Source organism: Oryctolagus cuniculus, chromosome 7 (assembly GCF_051225735.1).
Source record: "Oryctolagus cuniculus isolate XC-2025 breed Fujian yellow rabbit chromosome 7, ASM5122573v1, whole genome shotgun sequence".
NCBI classification, from domain to species: domain Eukaryota; kingdom Metazoa; phylum Chordata; class Mammalia; order Lagomorpha; family Leporidae; genus Oryctolagus; species Oryctolagus cuniculus.
This window is the reverse complement of record NC_142873.1, coordinates 121,447,326-121,468,003: the sequence shown is the minus strand read 5'-3', so window position 1 is coordinate 121,468,003 and position 20,678 is coordinate 121,447,326. Positions and strand designations below refer to the sequence as shown.

General features: G+C 43.5%; 1 protein-coding gene and 1 pseudogene across 7 annotated transcripts in view; both read left to right on the top strand.

The window, feature by feature from the left end:
- The window catches only part of ZFYVE9 (zinc finger FYVE-type containing 9), a 213,141-nt gene that overhangs the window by 39,546 nt on the left and 152,917 nt on the right, over positions 1–20,678 (top strand). The window lies entirely within an intron of this gene.
- LOC138850649 (proteasome subunit alpha type-3-like) lies at positions 869–2,333 on the top strand (annotated as a pseudogene).

The following is a 20,678-nucleotide window of genomic DNA, read 5'->3' as shown; positions in this document are numbered from 1 at the left end:
TGAGCCAGCAGATTGAAGAGCTCTCTCTTTCTCTTTCTGCCTCTCCTCTCTATGTGTAACTATGACTTTCAAATAAATAAATAAATTTTAAAGTTTTTTAGTTAGACAATGACTGAACCTCAAATGCAGGTCATTTGGCTCCAAGGATCCTGTACTTCTTCAGTGACACCACATTGTCTCATTGTTTGATATGAAACTACAAGCCTAGATCACCCAGAATGATATCTTGAAAACAACCAGTGTAGCAGCACTTAATAGAAAAGAGCTGTACCAGGCAGGACATGTAGAAAGAAGGAAATGAGGATACCGAACAGCTGTATCAGTATGCTTAACTGGACTTGTCCTTTTTTTTTTTTAAGATTTATTCATGGCCAGCCCCGCGGCTCACTAGGCTAATCCTCTGCCTTGCGGTGCCAGCACACCGCACACCGGGTTCTAGTCCCGGTGGGGGCACCAGATTCTGTCCTGGTTGCCCCTCTTCCAGGCCAGCTCTCTGCTGTGGCCAGGGAGTGCAGTGGAGGATGGCCCAAGTCCTTGGGCCCTGCACCCCATGGGAGACCAGGATAAGTACCTGGCTCCTGCCATCGGATCAGCGCGGTGTGCCTGCCACAGCGTGCTGGCCGCGGCGGCCATTGGAGGGTGAACCAATGGCAAAGGAAGACCTTTCTCTCTGTCTCTCTCTCTCACTGTCCACTCTGCCTGTCAAAAAAAAAGAAAAAAGATTTATTCATTTATTTGAAAGAGTTACACAGAGAGAAGGAGAGGAAGAGAGAGAGAGAGAGAGAGAGAGAGAGAGAGAGTCTTCCATCCGTTGGTTCACTCCCTAGGTAAGTGGACTTAGTCTTTAAAAATGTAGTTAGAGGTTTTAGCACGATGAGCTCAATCAGCACCAGGTATGACTTGTCAGCCTCCACATTTTCTTCAGGTGGAAGAGGTTTTCAAGTGGAATATGCTATGAAGGCTGTGGAAAGTAGTAATATAGCTATTAGAACCAGATCTGAAGATGGTGTTGTCTTTGGAGTAGAAAAATTAGTCCTTTCTAAACTTTAGAAGGTTCTAGCAAATGACTTTGATGTTGATCGACATGTTGGAATGGCAGTTGAGGGATTGTTGACTGATGCGTGTTCTTTAGCAGACATTGCAAGAGAAGAAGCTTCCACCTTTAGATCTAACTTTGGTTGTAATGTTTCACTAATGCATCTTGCAGACCAGAGTGGCCATGTCTGTCTGTACTTATATGCTGTACTATGCTGTTAGACTGTTTGGCTTCAGTTTCATGTTTGGGTCTTACAGTGTGAATGATGGCAAATAACTGTATATGACTGACCCATCAGGTGTTTCATGTGGTTATTGGGACTGTGCCATTGGCAAAGCCAGGCAAGCTGCAAAGACAGCAATAGAAAAGCCTCAGATGAAAGAAATGATCTACCGTGGTACTGTTTTTTTTTTTTTTTTTCCACAGGCAGAGTGGACAGTGAGAGAGAGACAGAGACAGAGAGAAAGGTCTTCCTTTTGTCGTTGGTTCACCCTCCAATGGCTGCCGCGGCCGGTGCATCGCGCTGATCCGAAGAAAGGAGCCAGGTGCTTCTCCTGGTCTCCCATGGGGTGCAGGGCCCAAGCACTTGGGCCGTCCTTCACTGCACTCCCTGGCCGCAGCAGAGAGCTGGCCTGGAAGAGGGGCAACCTGGACAGAATCCGGCGCCCCGACCAGGACTAGAACCTGGTGTGCCGGCGCCGCAAGGCAGAGGATTAGCCTTTTTTTGTGTGTGTGTGTGTTTTGTTTTTGACAGGCAGAGTGGATAGTGAGAGAGAGAGACAGAGAGAAAGGTCTTCCTTTGCCATTGGTTCACCCTCCAATGGCCGCCGCGGCCGGCGCGCTGCGGCCGGCGCACCACGCTGATCCGATGGCAGGAGCCAGGAGCCAGGTGCTTTTCCTAATCTCCCATGGGGTGCAGGGCCCAAGCACCTGGGCCATCCTCCACTGCACTCCCTGGCCACAGCAGAGGGCTGGCCTGGAAGAGGGGCAACCGGGACAGAATCCGGCGCCCCGACCGGGACTAGAACCCGGTGTGCTGGTGCCGCAAGGCGGAGGATTAGCCTAGTGAGCCGCGGCGCCGGCCAGGATTAGCCTATTGAGCCACAGTGCCGGCCCTACCGTGGTAGTTAAAGAAGTTGCTGAAATAATTTACATAGTACATGATGAAGGGTGAAGCTTTTTATTTTTTTTAAAAGATTTATTTATTTGAAAGAGTTAGAGAGAGAGAGGTGGAGGGCAGAGAGAGAGAGAGAAAGAGAGTCTTCCATCTGCTGGTTCACTCCCCAATTGGCTGCAATGGCACCTGTCTGAAGCCAGGAGCAAGGTGCTTCCTCCAGGTCTCCCACACAGGTGCAGGGGCGCAAGGACTTGGGCCATTTTCTACTGCTTTCCCAGGCCACATCAGAGAACTGGATTGGAAGTGGAGCAGCTAGGTCTTGAACTGGCGCCAATATGGGATGCCAGCACTGCAGGCAGTGGCTTTACCTGCTATGCCACAGCGCCAGCCCCCATCCAGAGTCTTTTATAAAGAAAGCACTACTATACCCTGTACTAAGTAGGAGATAACAGTAGGTAAGTTAGAAATTGCCTGTAAGCCCATGACTTCTGTGAGGAACTTCAAAATGTTCATGGAAAAATTAAAAGGAGTCAGTATTTTGACACATTGGGTTAAGTTGCTGTTTTCAACACCAGCATCCCATATGGTATACTGATGTCTGCAGGAGATGGCTTAATGTGCCATGCCACAAAGCCAGCCTCTCATTCCTTTCTTAAAATAAATTATCCCTTTGTGAACTGCTGATTTGGGGGAACATTGTCCCCATAAACTTTTTATAAAGCATTGATGATTTCATCATTCTTCTACCCAAGCTTTACTGTGAATTAGATGTTCGTTTTTGCTTTAATTTAATAGAATTTGTATTGCTCTGATAGGGATTCTTTTCAACCTAATGCATTATCTGTCTTAGTGCTTCAAACTTAATCATATTCAGACAAGCTATAACAAATTAGGACACATTTATTTTGGTACAAAAAATTTTGAAATCCACATAGTTTGTTTCCATAGTATACATATACATTTCCATGACCATTCTGAATATTCCCTGTACTTTTCATGCAGGAATGGGGAACCTTTTTTTCTGCCAGGTACCACTTAAATATTTATAATATCATTCACAGGCCATACAAAATTATCAGCTTAAAAATTAGCCTTCTACAGACTTACTGAATTTTGAGTCCAACCTACAGTTGCCATGGCAGAGCCAGACCAAGTGAGTTTGTGGGCCTTTTATGGCTCATAGGCCAGACATGCCATACCCCAGATTAGAAAGTATTTCCTACCCATTTTCCCTAAACCTAAGCAATCAAAAGCAATTAGATAGCAGAACCTGAAATTCTCTTAGCAAAAGAGTGATCAAGATTGTTATCCTTGGCTGGTGCCGCGGCTCAATAGGCTAATCCTCCGCCTAGCGGCGCTGGCACACCAGGTTCTAGTCCCGGTCGGGGTGCCGGATTCTGTCCCGGTTGCCCCTCTTCCAGGCCAGCTCTCTGCTATGGCCCAGGAGTGCAGTGGAGGATGGCCCAAGTCCTTGGGCCCTGCACCCCATGGGAGACCAGGATAAGCACCTGGCTCCTGCCTTTGGATCAGCGCGGTGCACCGGCTGCAGCGCGCCGGCTGTGGCAGCCATTGGAGGGTGAACCAATGGCAAAGGAAGACCTTTCTCTCTCTCTGTCTCTCTCTCTCTCTCACTGTCTACTCTGCCTGTTAAAAAAAAAAAAAAATTGTTATCCTTTGTAACTTGACAGACTGTATGGGTCAGAACTGAGGAGTCATACCAGAAAATATTTGTATCATATTTAACAAAGAATTAATGCCCAGGATATGTAAAGATTCTGACAAATTATTTTTTTTTTTTTTTTTTTTTTTTTTTTTTGTGACAGGCAGAGTGGACAGTGAGAGAGAGAGAGACAGAGAGAAAGGTCTTCCTTTGCCGTTGGTTCACCCTCCAATGGCCACCGCGGCTGGCGCGCTGCGGCCGGCGCACCGCGCTGATCCGATGGCAGGAGCCAGGAGCCAGGTGCTTTTCCTGGTCTCCCATGGGGTGCAGGGCCCAAGCACCTGGGCCATCCTCCACTGCACTCCCTGGCCACAGCAGAGGGCTGGCCTGGAAGAGGGGCAACCGGGACAGAATCCGGCGCCCCAACCGGGACTAGAACCCGGTGTGCCGGCGCCGCTAGGCGGAGGATTAGCCTAGTGAGCCGCGGCGCCGGCCGATTCTGACAAATTATTAAAAAAATACAGACATGGGGCTGGTATTGTGGCACAATAGAATACACTGCTTGTGATGCCAGCATCCCCATTGGGGAATTAGTTCAAGTCTGTGCTTCTGATCCAGCTCCCTGCTGGATAGGCAGCAAGTGATGGCCCATGTGTGTGGGTCCCTGCCATCCACATGGGAGACCAAGAAAGTGTTCCTGGCTCCTGGCTTTAGCCTACCTCAGCTCTGACTGTTGTGATCATTTGTAAAGTGAACCAATGAATGGAAGATCTCACTTTTTTTTTTTAAGATTTATTTATTTGTTTGAAAGTTACATAGAGAGAAGGAGAGGCAGAATGAGAGAGAGAGGTCTTCCATCTGCTGGTTCACTCCCCAGATGGCCTCAGCAGGCAGAGCTGCACTAATCCAAAGGCAGGAACCAGGAGCTTCTTCCAGGTCTCCACACTGGTGCAGGGGCCTAAGGACTTTTGCCATCTTCTACTGCTTTCCCAGACTATAGCAGAGAGCTGGATCAGAAGTGGAGCATCTGGGACTTGAACCAGTTCCCATATGGGATGCCACCACAGCATTGGCCCCAAGATCTCACTTTGTCTCTTTCTCCTTCTTTCCTCTCTCCCTCCCTCCCCTTCCCTCATTGCCTCTCCCTTCCTTTCTCCCCCTCCCCCGTCACTCTGCATTTCAAATAAATAAATATTTTCCAAAAAGAAAAATGCAAACATCCCAACAGAACAAAAATTGTTGAAGGATTTGAACAGGAGATCACAGAATAAGAAACATAAGACTAAAAAGTTTTTTTTTTAAGAAAGTTGTGTTACTGATTATCAGGGAAATGATAGTTCCATAATATATCATTTTTACTTTCAGTGGAAAAATAATAGTTAATAATAGCAAATATAAGTAATAATATTAGGTAATGAGAAAACTTTAGTGAGTGATTTCTTTTTTTTTTTTTTTTTTTTTTTTTGACAGGCAGAGTGGACAGTGAGAGAGAGAGACAGAGAGAAAGGTCTTCCTTTGCCGTTGGTTCACCCTCCAATGGCCGCCGCGGCCAGCACGCTGCGGCCAGTGCACCGCACTGATCCGATGGCAGGAGCCAGGTACTTATCCTGGTCTCCCATGGGGTGCAGGGCCCAAGGACCTGGGCCATCCTCCACTGCACTCCCTGGCCACAGCAGAGAGCTGGCCTGGAAGAGGGGCAACCGGGACAGAATCCGGCACCCCGACCAGGACTAGAACCTGGTGTGCTGGCGCTGCAAGGCGGAGGATTAGCCTAGTGAGCTGCGGTGCCGGCCGCAATTTCTATAAGGTAGGCAAAACAATCCCTAGAACAATTTTATGAGGGTGATACTATTATTAATATTTCATTGCTAAGAAACCTGAGGCATAAGAGCATAACTTGTTCAAGACTGAAACTTAGGGGCTGGTGATGTGGTATAGTGGGTAAAACCACTGCCTGTGATGGATTCCAGATGGGTGTCAGTTCGATCCCTCTTGTTCCACTTGCGATCTGTCTCCCTGTTAATGGCCTGGGAAAAGCAGCAGAGGATGGCCCAAGTGTTTGGGCCCCTGCAACCCACTTGGGAGACCTGGAAGAAGCTCCTGGCTTTGACCTAGCCCAGCGCTGGCTGTTGGGACCATCTGGGGAGTGAACCAGAGGATGGAAGATCTTTCTCTTTCTCTCTGTGTCTCTCCCTCTCTCTCCTTCCCTAACTCTGACTTTAAAATAAATAAATAAATCTTAAAAAGATCAGACCTGCAGAACTTGTTGAGCCCATGTTTGAACTTAGCTCTTGTCTCTAGTGTCTGTTGTCATTGGAATGCTGCCCTTGTCTGGGTTGGTTACCATTACACTTGTGTAGCCAGTCTCTAGAACAGTGCCCCACGTAAGGAAAGTGTTTAAATATTTATTGAATGAAAGAGCACAGGTAACCAGTTTTTAAGATGAAAACATATTAGACACATCATTTTGGAAGGTAATTTATCAGTATGAAAAAAGATACACTAGTGACTTCATAATTACATCTAATGTTGATCATAAACCCACATGTGTTCAAGGAGGCATGTACTAGGAAGTTAATAGCAACGTTCTTTATAATGGAAAATTTAAACACTCATCATTGCTACACATAGTTAATAAATGTATTAGCTATATGTAAATAACTGAAAAAACTATGGTATGATATAGAATTCTACATGTGCAGTTGAAATATATGGTATTTGATTTGGAAAGATATCTAGGGTGTTTGCATGTTATGGAATGAGACGAGCATAGTGTGGGATCTTCCTTACAAAATAGATTCTGTATGGTGAAAAAGTTGAGTAATCCACGAAAATATCATAGAAGGGGCCGGCACTGTGGTGCAGCAGATTAAACCACTGTCTGCAGTGCTGGCATCCCATATGGGTGCTGGTTCAAGCCCTGGCTGCTGCATTTCCAATCCAACTCCCTGCTAACGTGCCTGGGAAGGCAGTGGAGAATGGCCCAGGTGCTTAGGCCTCTGCGCCCGTGTGGGAGACCTGGATGAAGCTCCTCACTCCTGGCTTTGGTCTGGCCCATCCCTGGCCATTGTGCGAGTGACCCAGCGGATGGAAGCTCACTCGCCCTCTCCCTCTCTCTCTCTCTCTCTCCCTCTCTCTCTCTCTCTCTCTCTCTCTCTCTCTCTCTCTCTCTCTCTCATACACACACACACTCTCACTCTCACTCTCTCTCTGTAACTCTTTCAAATGGGTGAATAGATCTTTCTAAAAATAGCATAGAAAGCATGTGTTTAAATATCTTTATAGTATTTGTATTAAGAGGGCTTTTCTAAACATGTGAAATGCAGAAGCCAAAAAGGAGAAGATTGATGAATTTGACCACGTAAAATGGAAAACTTTATGTAGAAAAACAAACATTAACTTAGACAAGGATTTCAAATATCACATATATATGTAATACTTAAAGGCAAATTGCAGAAGGAGTAAATAGTAAATCTTTTTTAAAAAGATTTATTTATTTATTTGAAAGTCAGAATTAAACACAGAAGGAGAGGCAGAGAGAGAGAGGTCTTCCATCCGATGGTTCACTCTCCAATTGGCTGCAATGACCGGAGCTGTGTGGATCTGAAGCCAGGAGCCAGGAGCTTTTTCTGGGTCTCCTATGCGAGGACAGGGGCCTAAGGACCTGGGCCATCCTCTACTGCTTTCCCAGGCCATTGCAGAGAGCTGGATTGGAAGTGGAGCAGCCAGGACTTGAACCGGCACCCATATGGGATTCCGGCACTGCAAGTGGCAGCCTTACCTGCTACTGCACAGTGCCATCCATAAATAAATCTTTAAAAAAAGAATAAAAGGGAGTCAAGAACTTAGAGTTGGAGATTTTCTTTGGGTTGTAATTGAATAATATTGTAATGTTCTTAAGTAATTCGAGCATGGGTTTGTTTCATCTTATACAAGTACCCTAAGCTTTCGTCTTATGTAGTTATCTTAAGCTTTGAGACCTTCACGTTATGTTCTCAAAATTTTTTAAAAAGTTTGTTTATTCAAAGGGCAGTGTGACAGAGAGAGAGAGAGAGAGAGAGATTGATTTTCCATTGGCTGGTTCACTCTTCAAATGGCTGCAAAAACCAGGGCCAGGCCAGGGTGAAGCCATGGAGCACTCAGGATTTAAACTGGCACTGCAGTAGGGGATGCCAGTGTCACAAGTGCCACAATGCCACCTCCTTCTCAAATTTGACATAGTTAAATGTTAGATACAATTCTCTAAATGCTTACAAAAAGTTATCAAGGCAGGAGTGTTTGTAGTATCAACTTTTATTTCAAGCATTAAAATTTTGTAAGATTTATTTATTTGAAAGGCAAAGTTACAGAGAAGCAGAGAGGGGGCTGCAGAGGTCTTCCATTCGCTGGTTCACTCCCTATTTGGCTGCAGCAGCTGGAGCTGCACTGATCAAAGCTAGGAGCCAGGAGCTTCCTCTGGGTTTCCCATGCAGGTACAGGGGCCCAAGGACTTGGGCCATCTTCTACTGTTTTCCCAGGCCATAGCAGAGAGCTGGATCAGAAGTGTAGCAGCTGGGATTCGAACCAATGCCCATATGGAATGCCAGCACTTCAGGCGGAGGCTTAGCTCATTATGCCACAGCACCAGCCCCTCAAGCATTAATTTTATAAACCTTCAAATTTGACTAAATTCTGATATTTGGTACTTTGTATGTGAAATAAATTACTTACATGGATGGGATTAGTAGTGAGTCACATTGTAACTGATTTACATATGAGAGAGCTTCTTCAAAAAACTGTGGAAAAATAGAATTAAAAGATAATTTGCATTTCCATGTATATTTGAAGCCCTTCCATATGCTTTCTTTTTTAGTAAGCTTTATTTTCTAGAGCATTTTTTAAAAAGATTTATTTATTTATTTGAAAGGCAGAAATAGAGGGAGAGACAGACAAAGAGAGATTGATCTTCTATCTGTTGGTTCACTCCCTAGATGGCTACAATAGCCAGGACTAAGTCAGGGCAAAGCTGAGAGCCGGAATTTTTTCCAGGATTGCCACATGGGTGTGGGAGCCTAGGCAGTTGGACCATCCTCTGCTGCTTTCCCAGGCACATTGGAAGGGAGCTGGATCAGAAGTGTAGCAGCCAGGATATGAACTAATACCTATATGGGATGCTGGGGCTTTAACTCACTGAGCGACAGTGTCGGCCCCTTCTAGAGCAGTTTTTAAATTTACAGCAAATTGAGAGAGATTTCCCATGTACATGTTACTCCCGCACTTGTGTAGCCTTCTTCATAATCACTATTCCCCACCAGAGAGGAGTATTTCTTGTAATTGATGAATCTATTTTGACACATCATTATCACCCAAATACTGTAGTTTATATTAAGGTTTAGTTCTGCTGTTGTGTATTTTGTGGAATTGGGCAAAAATATAATGATGTGCACCTACCCTAATAGTGTCATAAAAAGTAGTTTTACCACGCCCCCAGATCTTATGTTCTGCCTGTTCATTTCTTCCTTCCCCAGCCTCTGACAATGATTGATCTTTTTGCTATCTTTTTGTGAATATCATTTACTTGGAATCGAGTATATATTGTTTTCATTTCGGCTTGTTTCACTTAAAAATATGCCTGCAATGGCTGGGTCTGGGTTTTCAGGTCCTCCAGATTGGCAGCAGGAACCCGGTTACTTGAGGCAACACTGGTGCTTCCAAAGGCATACATTAGCAGGGAGTTGAAATTGGGAGGGGAGCCAGGACCCAAAGCTAGTCACTCCTGTATGTGGATATGTAATGTGGACATTCCCACCTGTGGCTCAGTGGCTAGGATAAATGCCTGCTCACCCTTCTTTCTTTTTTTTTCCTCTCAATTTTTAGAAAAACTTCTTTGCTTTTGCAGGTTTGGAGGTTTCTAATGAGATTTCCTATGTGTGAAGAATTTTTCTTAGGTCTAGTGTCCTAATGAGCCCATGAAAAACATTCTTCATTTCTGTTACATTGTTATTGTTTTGTGGTAGAATGTTTTGGTCTCTAGCATTTCTTTTTGGTTCTTTCTTAGAATGTCAGTCTTTGCCTCCATTGCCCATCTGTTCTTGCAGGCTATTTTACCCACTATAGCTCTTAACACATTAATCATAGGTTTTAAAAAAATCCTGGTCTCATCATTCCAACATTCCTGCCTATCTGAGTCTAATTTTCATGCTTGCTGTGTCTTTAGAAATGTTTTTTTGCCTTTTAGTTTGTAGTAATCATTTCTTGATAGGTGGAAAAGATGTATCATATTAAAGGGACTGCTGTAAATATTCCTGTAGTAATGTGGGAAGGTGTGGGAGGAAGGGAAGCATTATACAGTCTGATGATTAAGTCTTAGTCTTTTAACAGATCTGTGCCTTAGGACTGTGAACTTCCCTAGTGCTTCTCAATTCTTTTTTCCTCCATTGAGGGGGCATAGGATAGCTAAATTGGGCTGGAGTTGATCAGGGCAATTAGACCCTGATATAACCCCAGTAGGTTCTGCACTGGTTAGTATTTTCTGAGGGTAGACCTTATTAAGAATAATGCTTTTGGCATATTTCAAATGGTTCTTCTCCCTACTCCCTGCCAAAAGGCATGAGGAGATTTGTGTGTGTGTGTGTGTGTGTGTGTGTGTGTGTGTGTGTGTGTGTGATGCTCACTATAACTGATTAGAGCTCTTATAGGTAAAATTCACAAAAGTATGGGAGCTCCCCTGTGAGTGGATCTTCTTGGAATTTGTAACTGCCAGAGCTGTGTACGCCAGGCCTCTAGCAATTTATTAGTTGCAGTTAAGGTTTTCCCAGTGCTAGTTCCCACAGAGGTTTCTGCTCAGGTAATTTTTGATATTCTGTATTCACCTGTTATCTCTTCAAATTTTGAGGTAATGGTTTGCTCTGTGACCTTTTTTTAAAAATGGATCCAAGAACAGCTGTTAATTTTTTTAGTTTGTTCACTTTTTAATTTGTTGTTAGGATTGAGCCGTGACTTCCAGGATTCTTGCATGCTAAACCAGAAGCTGGAAGTCTACATATACTCTCATTATTTTGGTGCACAGAATTTGAAGTAAACAAATTATTTCTGTCAGTCTGCTACTTGGAATGGTCTAAAACAAAAAACCCACCCCTCTACTCATGAATTTATCTTTTGTTAATTATCTATTTGTAGATCCTAGAATATTTTTTAGTGTCTGGTCTTTGAAATAAAAAAAAATGTTTGAAAGACAGAGACAAAAGCAGACAGAGAGACAGATCACTCCACAGGTTCCCTCTCCAAATGCCCGCGACAACCAAAGTTCAGCCAGGCCAAAGCCAGGAGATCAGAACTCCATTTCCATCTCCCATATGGGTGACAGGGACCCAAGTACTTGAACTATCATCTGTTGACTCCTAGGGTATGTTTTATCAGGAAGCTAAATTGAAAGCAAAATAGCTGGGACTCAGACCAGGCACTCTGACATAGGATGCAGGAATCCCAAGCAATGACTTAATTACTGTGCTGAACATACCCCTGATCTTTGAAATTTTAGTTGTGCTTTTAAAGTTGAAACTATTATTTAGATATTGTTTGCCTAAATGTATTCCATACTGCTAAGATAAATTTGGTGCAAGCCACTGGAGCTAACTTAAGGAAAAAAAAAATAAGTTTTGTACGTTTGTTAGAGTGTCTAATATACAATTCTGTGACTTTGATTGCAGCTGTCTTTCAGGCATAGCATAGTTCTATCTGTAATTTAGCTTAGATCAGGAGTTCACACCAGACTAACTGGTTAAGTGAATAGGTTTCCTGTAAATATGGCATTTTATCTTGTGATAAAAATGTGTGTGTGTGTATGGGGTGGAGATCTGGAATTCTAATTATATTGGTGAAGATAGTCCAATAGATATCTATTATGTAGAAATTACAGGTATAAACTTGAGCTAATCCTGTACTAATTAATGATTCCGTCATGGGCCAACAATTCGTATACTACTTTAGAGATTGTATTAGGGTTTTCCAGAGAAACAGAACCAATAGATGTGATACTGTAGCTTGCAGACAACAAATCTCAGCCTCCATAATGATGTCAGCCAATTCCATACAGTAAATTTATTTTCTCTCTCTCTCTTTCTCTGTCTTTCCCGGTCTCTCTTGAAAGGTATACATGAAGTATGCAGACTAGTTTTCTCAGTCCAATTCAAATCCTAATCTCTTCTGGAATCACTATCACAGACACACCCAGAAATAATGTTTAATTAGACATATGATATTTCTTGGCCCAGAAAGTTGACGTGTAAGATTAAACATTACAGAAATGTGTATTTTAGTAGTTTCTGGCCCTAAATTATGTATATACAGATTTATTTACATGGTCTAGAGTGTTATTGTTCCTGATATGAGAATCAAACATGTTCCTTGTTACTATGCTGATCTCAAATCACTTGCTGTTCTAGGGATTTCAGTGCCTCTGTATATTTGATACATCTGTTATCACCTTTTCCAGTATTTGTTACATTACTTGCCTTTCGTTCCGGTTGTACTAGGTGGAAACAATCACCTTGTTCTTTATAGTTCTTGACTGAGAATTTAATGTTGATGAAAGATCTCAGGTTGATGTCCTGGAAACTGAAGCCCTGTGTGAATATGGGGTAGCTGCAGTGTCCACTTCTCAGAACACACTGTTTTCAGTGTACTTTGAACTTGATGAGCAAGCATAAAACTATTCTGAGATGATTTCTTCTCTTTTCTTTCCTTTTCCTCTCCTCTGCTCCCTTCTCTTCCTCTCCCTCCCCCTCTTCACTCTGAATGACTTCTCATATTCAAAGGGTGTTATTTCAGAATCAGATTTACTTGGCCGCTTAGGAGAGTTGAAAGTCCCATTACTTTTTTGTTCCTATTTTTCTGTTTTGTTGTTTAGACTTGAATTGATCTTTTAAGATCAGTAACCCTGATGGATTATTAATTACAAACAAACCAGTTGATTGGCTAGTTTCATGGTTCAAATCATATTCTTTTGTATAGATTGCTTTTTGATTGTTAGTATTAAAAGCTACAATTTGTTGAGCACTTGTTTATCAGATCTATTCAAGGCATTTTACATAAACATTATTCTTCATCATTAAAAATGTCCTGCAATGGGTAGTTTTCATATGAAGAAACCGATACTCAAAAAGCTTAAGTAATTTGCTCTAAATAGTAAATAGCTGTTAAATAATGGGCATTAATTCAGTCCTGGATCTGCAAGATTCTTACATCAGTGTTTTATATACCAAGCTTCACTGGCTGTTAATAGCAGATGTTCATTTGGATTAAACCTCAAGCAGGTATATTACATGTTAGTCATGGTTGATTTGAAATTTCAAATCCTAGTTTTGCCAGATACTGCATTTGTATTCATACTCCTGAATCTCTTTTTCTTTGTTTTTTTCTTCCTTTAAAGTTGTCTTCAAACAAATGGGAATGTTCTAAAAGAGTTGTGATTGTGAATAGAGAACAGAAAACCTAGATAAAACATGGTTTAAGTTTGAACTGTTCTTCAGTGTACAAACCAGTGATTTTTTATTATTATTAAAAACTTAGAAATCATAAGTGCATTGAAGTTTTTACAGTCTTAGCACAACTTTTGGGATCTGTTATACAGGAGAATTTCCTAGGTAGAAGTGATTTGAAGAGAAAGTCCTTTAGTTGTTTTAATTTGTATCACAAGTGGTTAGTGGGCACTTACTCTGTGCCAGACATGGTGTCATACACCAGAGGTACTCAATGATAAAAAGTCAGAAATAATCTCTGTGCTGAAAACCATCATAGCCTAAAAGGAGGAGACTTTTAACAAATCATACATCACTTGGTACTTGCCATTCATTAAGGAACTGGCTGACTAGGCAAGTACCAAGGTGCAGATCTATAGGGAGTAATAAAATGGCACTGGAAAGTTAATTAGATGAAAGATTTTTTCCAGAACTCTTATTAGTAGAGCAGTATTTAGGGTTTGGAAAAATAACTATAAAAGGATGTAAGACCTTTCCTTCCACTCTGGATAGCTAGCTTTTTGCTTAAATAACTTAGTTGTTACTTGGTGATTTAGTGCTTAAGTGTTTCTAAAACTATTCCAAGAGGTGCCAAAGCTTATTAGTGAGATATGCAAATTTGGAGTTAGAGATAAATAGTTTAGTAGAGCAAAGATTGCCACCATTGGGTATTCTTTTTCACCTGTCCCTCTCATGGTTTTTACTCTTTTCTTTCTGTAAAATTTGTTTGAAAATTGTCAAGTTTTTAACTTGCTTTCCATTTGTCTATTGCTGTGTAACCAATTCCAAAAAGCAGTGTTTTTTTTTTTTTTAAGATTTATTTTATTTATTTGAAAGGTAGAGTTAGAAGGAGAGAGAGGAAGAGAGATAGATATTCCATCTACTTCCCAAATGGCTGCAAAGGCCAGGGCTGGGCCAGCCAAGAGCCAGGAGCTTCATCCAGGTCTCCCATGTGGGTGCAGGGACCCAAGACTTGGGCCATCTTCCATTGCTTTCCCAGATGCAGTAGCAGGGTGCTGGATCAGAAGAGGAGTAGCTAGGACACGAACTGTTGCCTATATGGGACGCTGGTATCCTAGGCAGTGGCTTAACCTGCTGTACCACAATGATGGTTCCTGTAGTACTTTTTTTTTAAGATTTATTTTATTTATTTGAAAGAGAAAAATGGTCTTCCATCCATTGGGTCACTCCCCAGATGGCCACAACAGCCAGAGCTGTGCCGATCCGAAGCCAGGAGCTTCTTCCAGGTGCAGGGGTCCAAGGACTTGGGCCATCTTCTACTGCTTTCCTAGGCCATAGCAGAGAGCTGGATCAGAATAGGAGCAGGCGGGACTAGAACTGGTGCCCATATGGGATGCCGGTGCTTCAGGCCAGGGCTTTACCCTGCTGTGCCACAGCGTGGGCCCCATGTCTTTATTTATTTTTTAATGAGATTTATTTTATTTGAAAGACAGAGCTGCAGAGAGAGGGAGAGACAGGGAGTTTTTTTTTTTTTTTTTTTTTTTTTTTGGCAGGCAGAGTGGACAGAGAGAGAGAGAGAGAAAGGTCTTCCTTTGCCATTGGTTCACCCTCCAGTGGCCACCGCTGCCAGCGCGCTGCAGCCAGCGCACTGCGCTGATCCGAAGGCAGGAGCCAGGTGCTTCTCCTGGTCTCCCATGGGGTGCAGGACCCAAGGACTTGGGCCATCCTCCACTGCACTCCCTGGCCATAGCAGAGAGCTGGCCTGGAAGAGGGGCAACCGGGACAGAATCCGGCGCCCTGACCGGGACTAGAACCTGGTGTGCTGGCGTGAGACAGAGAGATCTTAACATCTACTGGTTCACTCCCCAGATGGTCACAATGGCTGGGCTGGGCTGAAGCTAGAGCCAGTAGGTTCATTTGTGTCTCCCAAGAGAGTGCAGGGGCCTAGGGACATCTTTTGCTGCTTTCCTAGGCACATTAGGGAGCTGGATAGGAAGTGGAGTATCCATATGGGACTTGAACTGGCACCTATAGGGGATGCCAGTGTAGCAGGCTGCAGCTTAACCTGCTATAAGACAATGCTGGCCTCCCTGTAGTGGTTTTAAACAATTTACCTCTTACGTTCTGGGGATTTACAGAGCTCATCTATGTGGTTCTCTCATAGAGTATTTGTGCAGTTGTAGTTAGTGACTGGGACTAGAATGGTCTTGAAGCTTGCTCATTCACTTGTATGGAGATTCATGGGCCATATCACCTGCATCTGGCTTCTCTTTGTTTTTCTGGCATGGCAACTGGGTTGGGTTTTTTTTTTTTTTTTTTTTTTGACAGGCAGAGTGGACAGTGAGAGAGAGAGAGACAGAGAGAAAGGTCTTCCTTTGCCATTGGTTCACCCTCCAATGGCCGCTGCAGCTGGCACACCTCGCTGATCCAAAGGCAGGAGCCAGGTGCTTCTCCTGGTCTCCCATGGGATGCAGGGCCCAAGGACTTGGGCCATCCTCCACTGCACTCCTGGGCCATAGCAGAGAGCTGGCCTGGAAGAGGGGCAACCGGGACAGAATCCGGCGCCCCGACCAGGACTAGAACCCGGTGTGCCAGCGCCGCTAGGCGGAGGATTAGCCTAGTGAGCCGCGGCACCGGCCAGGCAACTGGGTTTTAAGAGTAAGTGTTCCAAAATGATACCTGTCCTCAGTGAACTTGCAGTTCAGTGGAGGAGATGGATAGGCACACAATGTAAATTCACTTGATTATCAACACCATCAGCACAGGAGAAGTGCATTATTATATGGGCATAAGGTGACTCTGCTTAAACAACCAGTAGGTAATCAGGGAAAGCTTCTCAGATTGATTTGAGGTTGAGTTTGTGTTGAACTACAGATGAATGTGTTAGCTAGGAAAAGAGTGGCAAGAGTATACCAATGTAGGTACATGGGCAGAGTTTAAGCCATAACAAGGGAGCGTTCTCAAGCATCTCAGGAGAAATATTTGTAGTTTAGTGTGATTGGAGCTTAGGGAACTGGTAGGAAAGCAGGTTGGTGAAGAGGTAGAGTGCTGTACTGAAAAAACTACACTTTATTTTGGGGGGAGGGGAAGAAAGAGATGGGTTCAGTTAGCTAGAAAAGTACAATAAATCTGGGTTGTATATGTACTGACAAATAAAGCCCCATACCAGGACATCCAATGATATACTCATTAATTAAATACATTAGATAGGGAGCCAGTTAAGGATGTTACTGCAGAGGAATAATGCAATCTGATTTTCTTTTAGAAAGTTATTTCAGTAAGATTATAAAGGATATATTTTGGGAGGGAGGGAGGTTGGGGGGGGAGCCACAACAATACAAAAGTTGCATTTTATGTTCTACTTAAAACTATTGGTTGAACTTGTAATTAATACACAATTACTCTTAGGTGTTTAATTAATGCTATAACTAGTACTCAAATAGTATTTTACACTTTGTGTTTCAGTGTGGGTGCAAAATGTGGAAATCTTTACTTAATATATGCTAAATTGATATATATAAATATAATTGGAAAATTAATCTTGATGTGAAGGGAAGGGGAGAGGGAGTGGGAGAGGGGAGCGTTGTGGGTGGGAGGGAAGTTATGGGGGGGGAAGCTATTGTAATCCATAAGCTGTAATTTGGAAATTTATGTTCATTAAATAAAAAAAGGATATATTTTGTAGCAAAATGGAGGCAGTAACACTAGTTTGAAAACTGTAGTAAGCCAGTATAGGTGAGAACTGATAAGAGTTTAAACCAAAACAATTGTTGAGTACAAATGGAATGGGGAAAAGGAAATGAAATGAAGAACTGTTTGTTTAGGATCTTTGCCATGGTAGCACATTACATGCTCAACTTAATTAAATCATCACATGTATTTTGAAGATCTGTGTGACGTGGACTGTGCCTTGGCAAAGAAGAATGAATATAAAGGGCATTCTGTCTTTGGTGGACTTAATGATTTAGGTGGGTCAAACAGTTTTGTAAGAAAAAGTTGGGGAGTTGGCATTGTGCCATAGCTTGTAAAGCAGCTGCCTGTGACTCCAGTGTCCCATGTGGGCGCTGGTTCCAGTCCCAGCTGCTCCACTTCCAATCTAGTTCCCTGCTGGTGTGCCTGGGAAAGCAGTGGAAGATGGCCCAAGTGGTTGGGGAGTGAACCAGTGAATGGAAGCTCTCTTTCTCTCCCTATCTCTTCCTCTTCTTTCCGTAACTCTGCCTTTCAAGTAAATACCATAAATCTAAAACAAACAAACAAAAAAGAAATTTCATGTAATGTGAAAAGTGTTATAGATAGAACAGTCTTATTGGAACACAGAAGCCCATCCCAAGGCATTTATAATGTATTTTATGTCATAGACCTATCAATTTAGTACTTACATTCTTTTGTTCCTTCCAAAAAGTGATCCTGTAATGTCAAAAGGTGATGAGAGGTTGTTATTGTAAAGAGCCCATCCTGGGTAAAAAGTACTAGGTTATTTGTAACCTGAGAAGCATGTTCTTTATGTGAGGTGATTGTATTTCCCTTGTTACTCACTACCTTTTTTTTTTTTTTAATGGGAGCCTCAAAATATCCTTTTTTGTTGTTGTTGTTAGTTTTATCTGTCTTTTCCCCTCCCTTTGTTTTTCTGCATTTATTTTTAAAAAACATTTATTTAAGCCGGCGCCGTGGCTCAATAGGCTAATCCTCCACCTTGCGGCGCCGGCACACCGGGTTCTAGTCCCGGTTGGGGCGCTGGATTCTGTCCCGGTTGCCCCTCTTCCAGGCCAGCTCTCTGCTATGGCCAGGGAGTGCAGTGGAGGATGGCCCAGGTGCTTGGGCCCTGCACCCCATGGGAGACCAGGAAAAGCACCTGGCTCCTGGCTCCTGCCAGGATCAGCGCGGTGCGCCGGCTGCAGCGGCGGCCATTGGAGGGTGAACCAACGGCAAAAGGAAGACCTTTCTCTCTCTGTCTCTCTCTCTCACTGTCCACTCTGCCTGTCAAAAAAAAAAAAAAAAAAAAATTTATTTATTTGAGAAGCAGAGTTACAGAAAGAGGGAGAGGCAGAGAGAGAGAGATGCTCCATCTGCTGGTTCACTCCCCAAATGGCTACAACATCCAGATCTGGGCTGACCTGAAGCCAGGAGCTTCTTCTGGGGCTCCCGCATGGGTGCGGGACCCAAGCACTTGGGCTATATTCCACTACTTCCCCAGACCATTAGCAGGCAGCTGGATCGGAAATGGAGCAGCTGGGACTTGAATCAGAATCCGTATGGGATGCTGGTGCCACAGGCAGAGGCTTAACCTACTATGCCACAGCGCCGCTGGCCCCTGCATTGATTCTTAATTTATTTGCCGAGGCATTGGAAACTTTAAAAGTTTACTTCAGGAATTCAGTGATATATTTCATCATATGTCAGTTCTGAAAGGTAAGAATAGAGACTTAAGAACACGCACTTGGGGCCAGCGCTGTGGTGTAGCAGGTAAAGCCACTGTCTGCAGTGCCAGCATCCCATATGTATGCTGGTTTGATTCCCGGCTGCTCCACTGCCAACCCAGCTTTCTGCTAATGGCCTGGGAAAGCAGTAGAAGATGGTCCAAGTCCTTGGGCCCCTGCACCCATGTAAGAGACCCAGAGAAAGCTCTTGTGACCATCTGGGAAATGAACCAGCAGATGGAAGACCTCTCTCTGTCTCCTCCTCCCTCCCTCTCTCTGCCTCTGCCTCTCTATAACTTTGCCTTTCAAATAAATAAATCTTTTAAAAATATTTATTTATTTATTTGACAGAGTTATAGAAAGTGAGAGAGAGAGACAGAGGTCTTACTTCTGTTGGTTCACTCTCCAAATGGCTGCTATGGCTGGTGCTGTGCCTATCCGAAGCCAGGAGCCAGGTGCTTCCTCCTGGTCTCCCATACTGGTGCAGAGGCCCAAGCACCTGGGCCATCCTCCACTGCCCTCGGGGGCCACAGCAGAGAGCTGGACTGGAAGAGGATCAACCAGGACTAAAACTGGCGCCCATATGGAATGCTGGCGCTGCAGGCGAAGGATTAACCAAGTGAGCCACGGCGCCAGCCCCTCAAATAAATAAATCGTAAACACACACACACACACACACACACACACACTTTATTATCTTTCCCTAAACCCTAAGATGGTAAAAAGAAACAACAGAAGAACAAATAGAGTGGATGAGAAAGTTCAAGAAATGGAAGGAGTGAAAGTCTTCAAACTGGAGAAGCAGTAGCTGTTTGCCTGCAGAAGGCGTTATAATGAGAAGCATGTCAGTACCCCCACAGAACCTTAAATCTGTTCTACAGAGGTCCAGGGATCTCTAAAGGTTTAAGTAGGTTGTGGTACTGAAAACAGATGAGTTCAAAGATGATACAGGAATGATTAGTTTTGCAGCTCTACTGTTTCTTGTGTAGCCAGTTTTCCTCTTTGTCTTGCCAGAGTCCAGAGACTGATTATCTGGAAGAATTGAATCAGGAATACTTTGAATTGAAGGATACTAGGCATATCTGAAGAAGGGAGTGGGATGCAAAGTTGAAAATAGTAAATTACTAAGGAAACTGTGGTATGAAGTCAATTGTAAATTTGAGACCAATCACCAGTCTTGTGAGACCAATCAATCTTGTGTGATTTTCTTTTTTTTTTTCCAGCCACGTTTCATCTGCTTGTGGGAATAAATAAAGAGGGTAGATGGCTGGATTTAACCAGGGCTGAGGCTTTGCCAGCTCAAGCTGAAAATGAAAGGAATACAATTCCCATAGAAAAGCCTACAATTTTGGGGAAACCTTTATAATATTGTGTATAATATTATTTGTGCTAGGGGTCTCCAAAGAAACAGAACCCATAGTGTACAGAGTATAGGTGTGTATATACACGTTTGTAGGTATGCATATGTATATGAATATAGTGTGTATGTATATCTATATATATTTAAATTTATTGTGAAGAATTGCCTCACAAGCTTATGGAGGCTGAGAAGTTTCAGTCTTCTGTCTCCCTGTGGTGTGGTTCTGAGACTGGAGGGCTAGTAATGTAAGTTCCAGTTGGCGGACAAGAAAAGACTGATGAGGCCGGCGCCGCGGCTCAATAGGCTAATCCTCCACCTAGCGGCGCTGGCACACCGGGTTCTAGTCCCAGTCGGGGCGCCGGATTCTGTCCCGGTTGCCCCTCTTCCAGGCCAGCTCTCTGCTGTGGCCAGGGGTGCTTGGGCCCTGCACCCCATGGGAGACCAGGATAAGCACCTGGCTCCCGCCTTTGGATCAGCGTGGTGCCATTGGCGGCCATTGGAGGGTGAACCAACGGAAAAAAGGAAGACCTTTCTCTCTGTCTCTCTCTCTCCCTGTCCCCTCTGCCTGGCCAAAAAAAAAAAAAAAAAAAAAAGGAAAAGACTAATGTTTCAGTTAAACCAGTCAGAGCA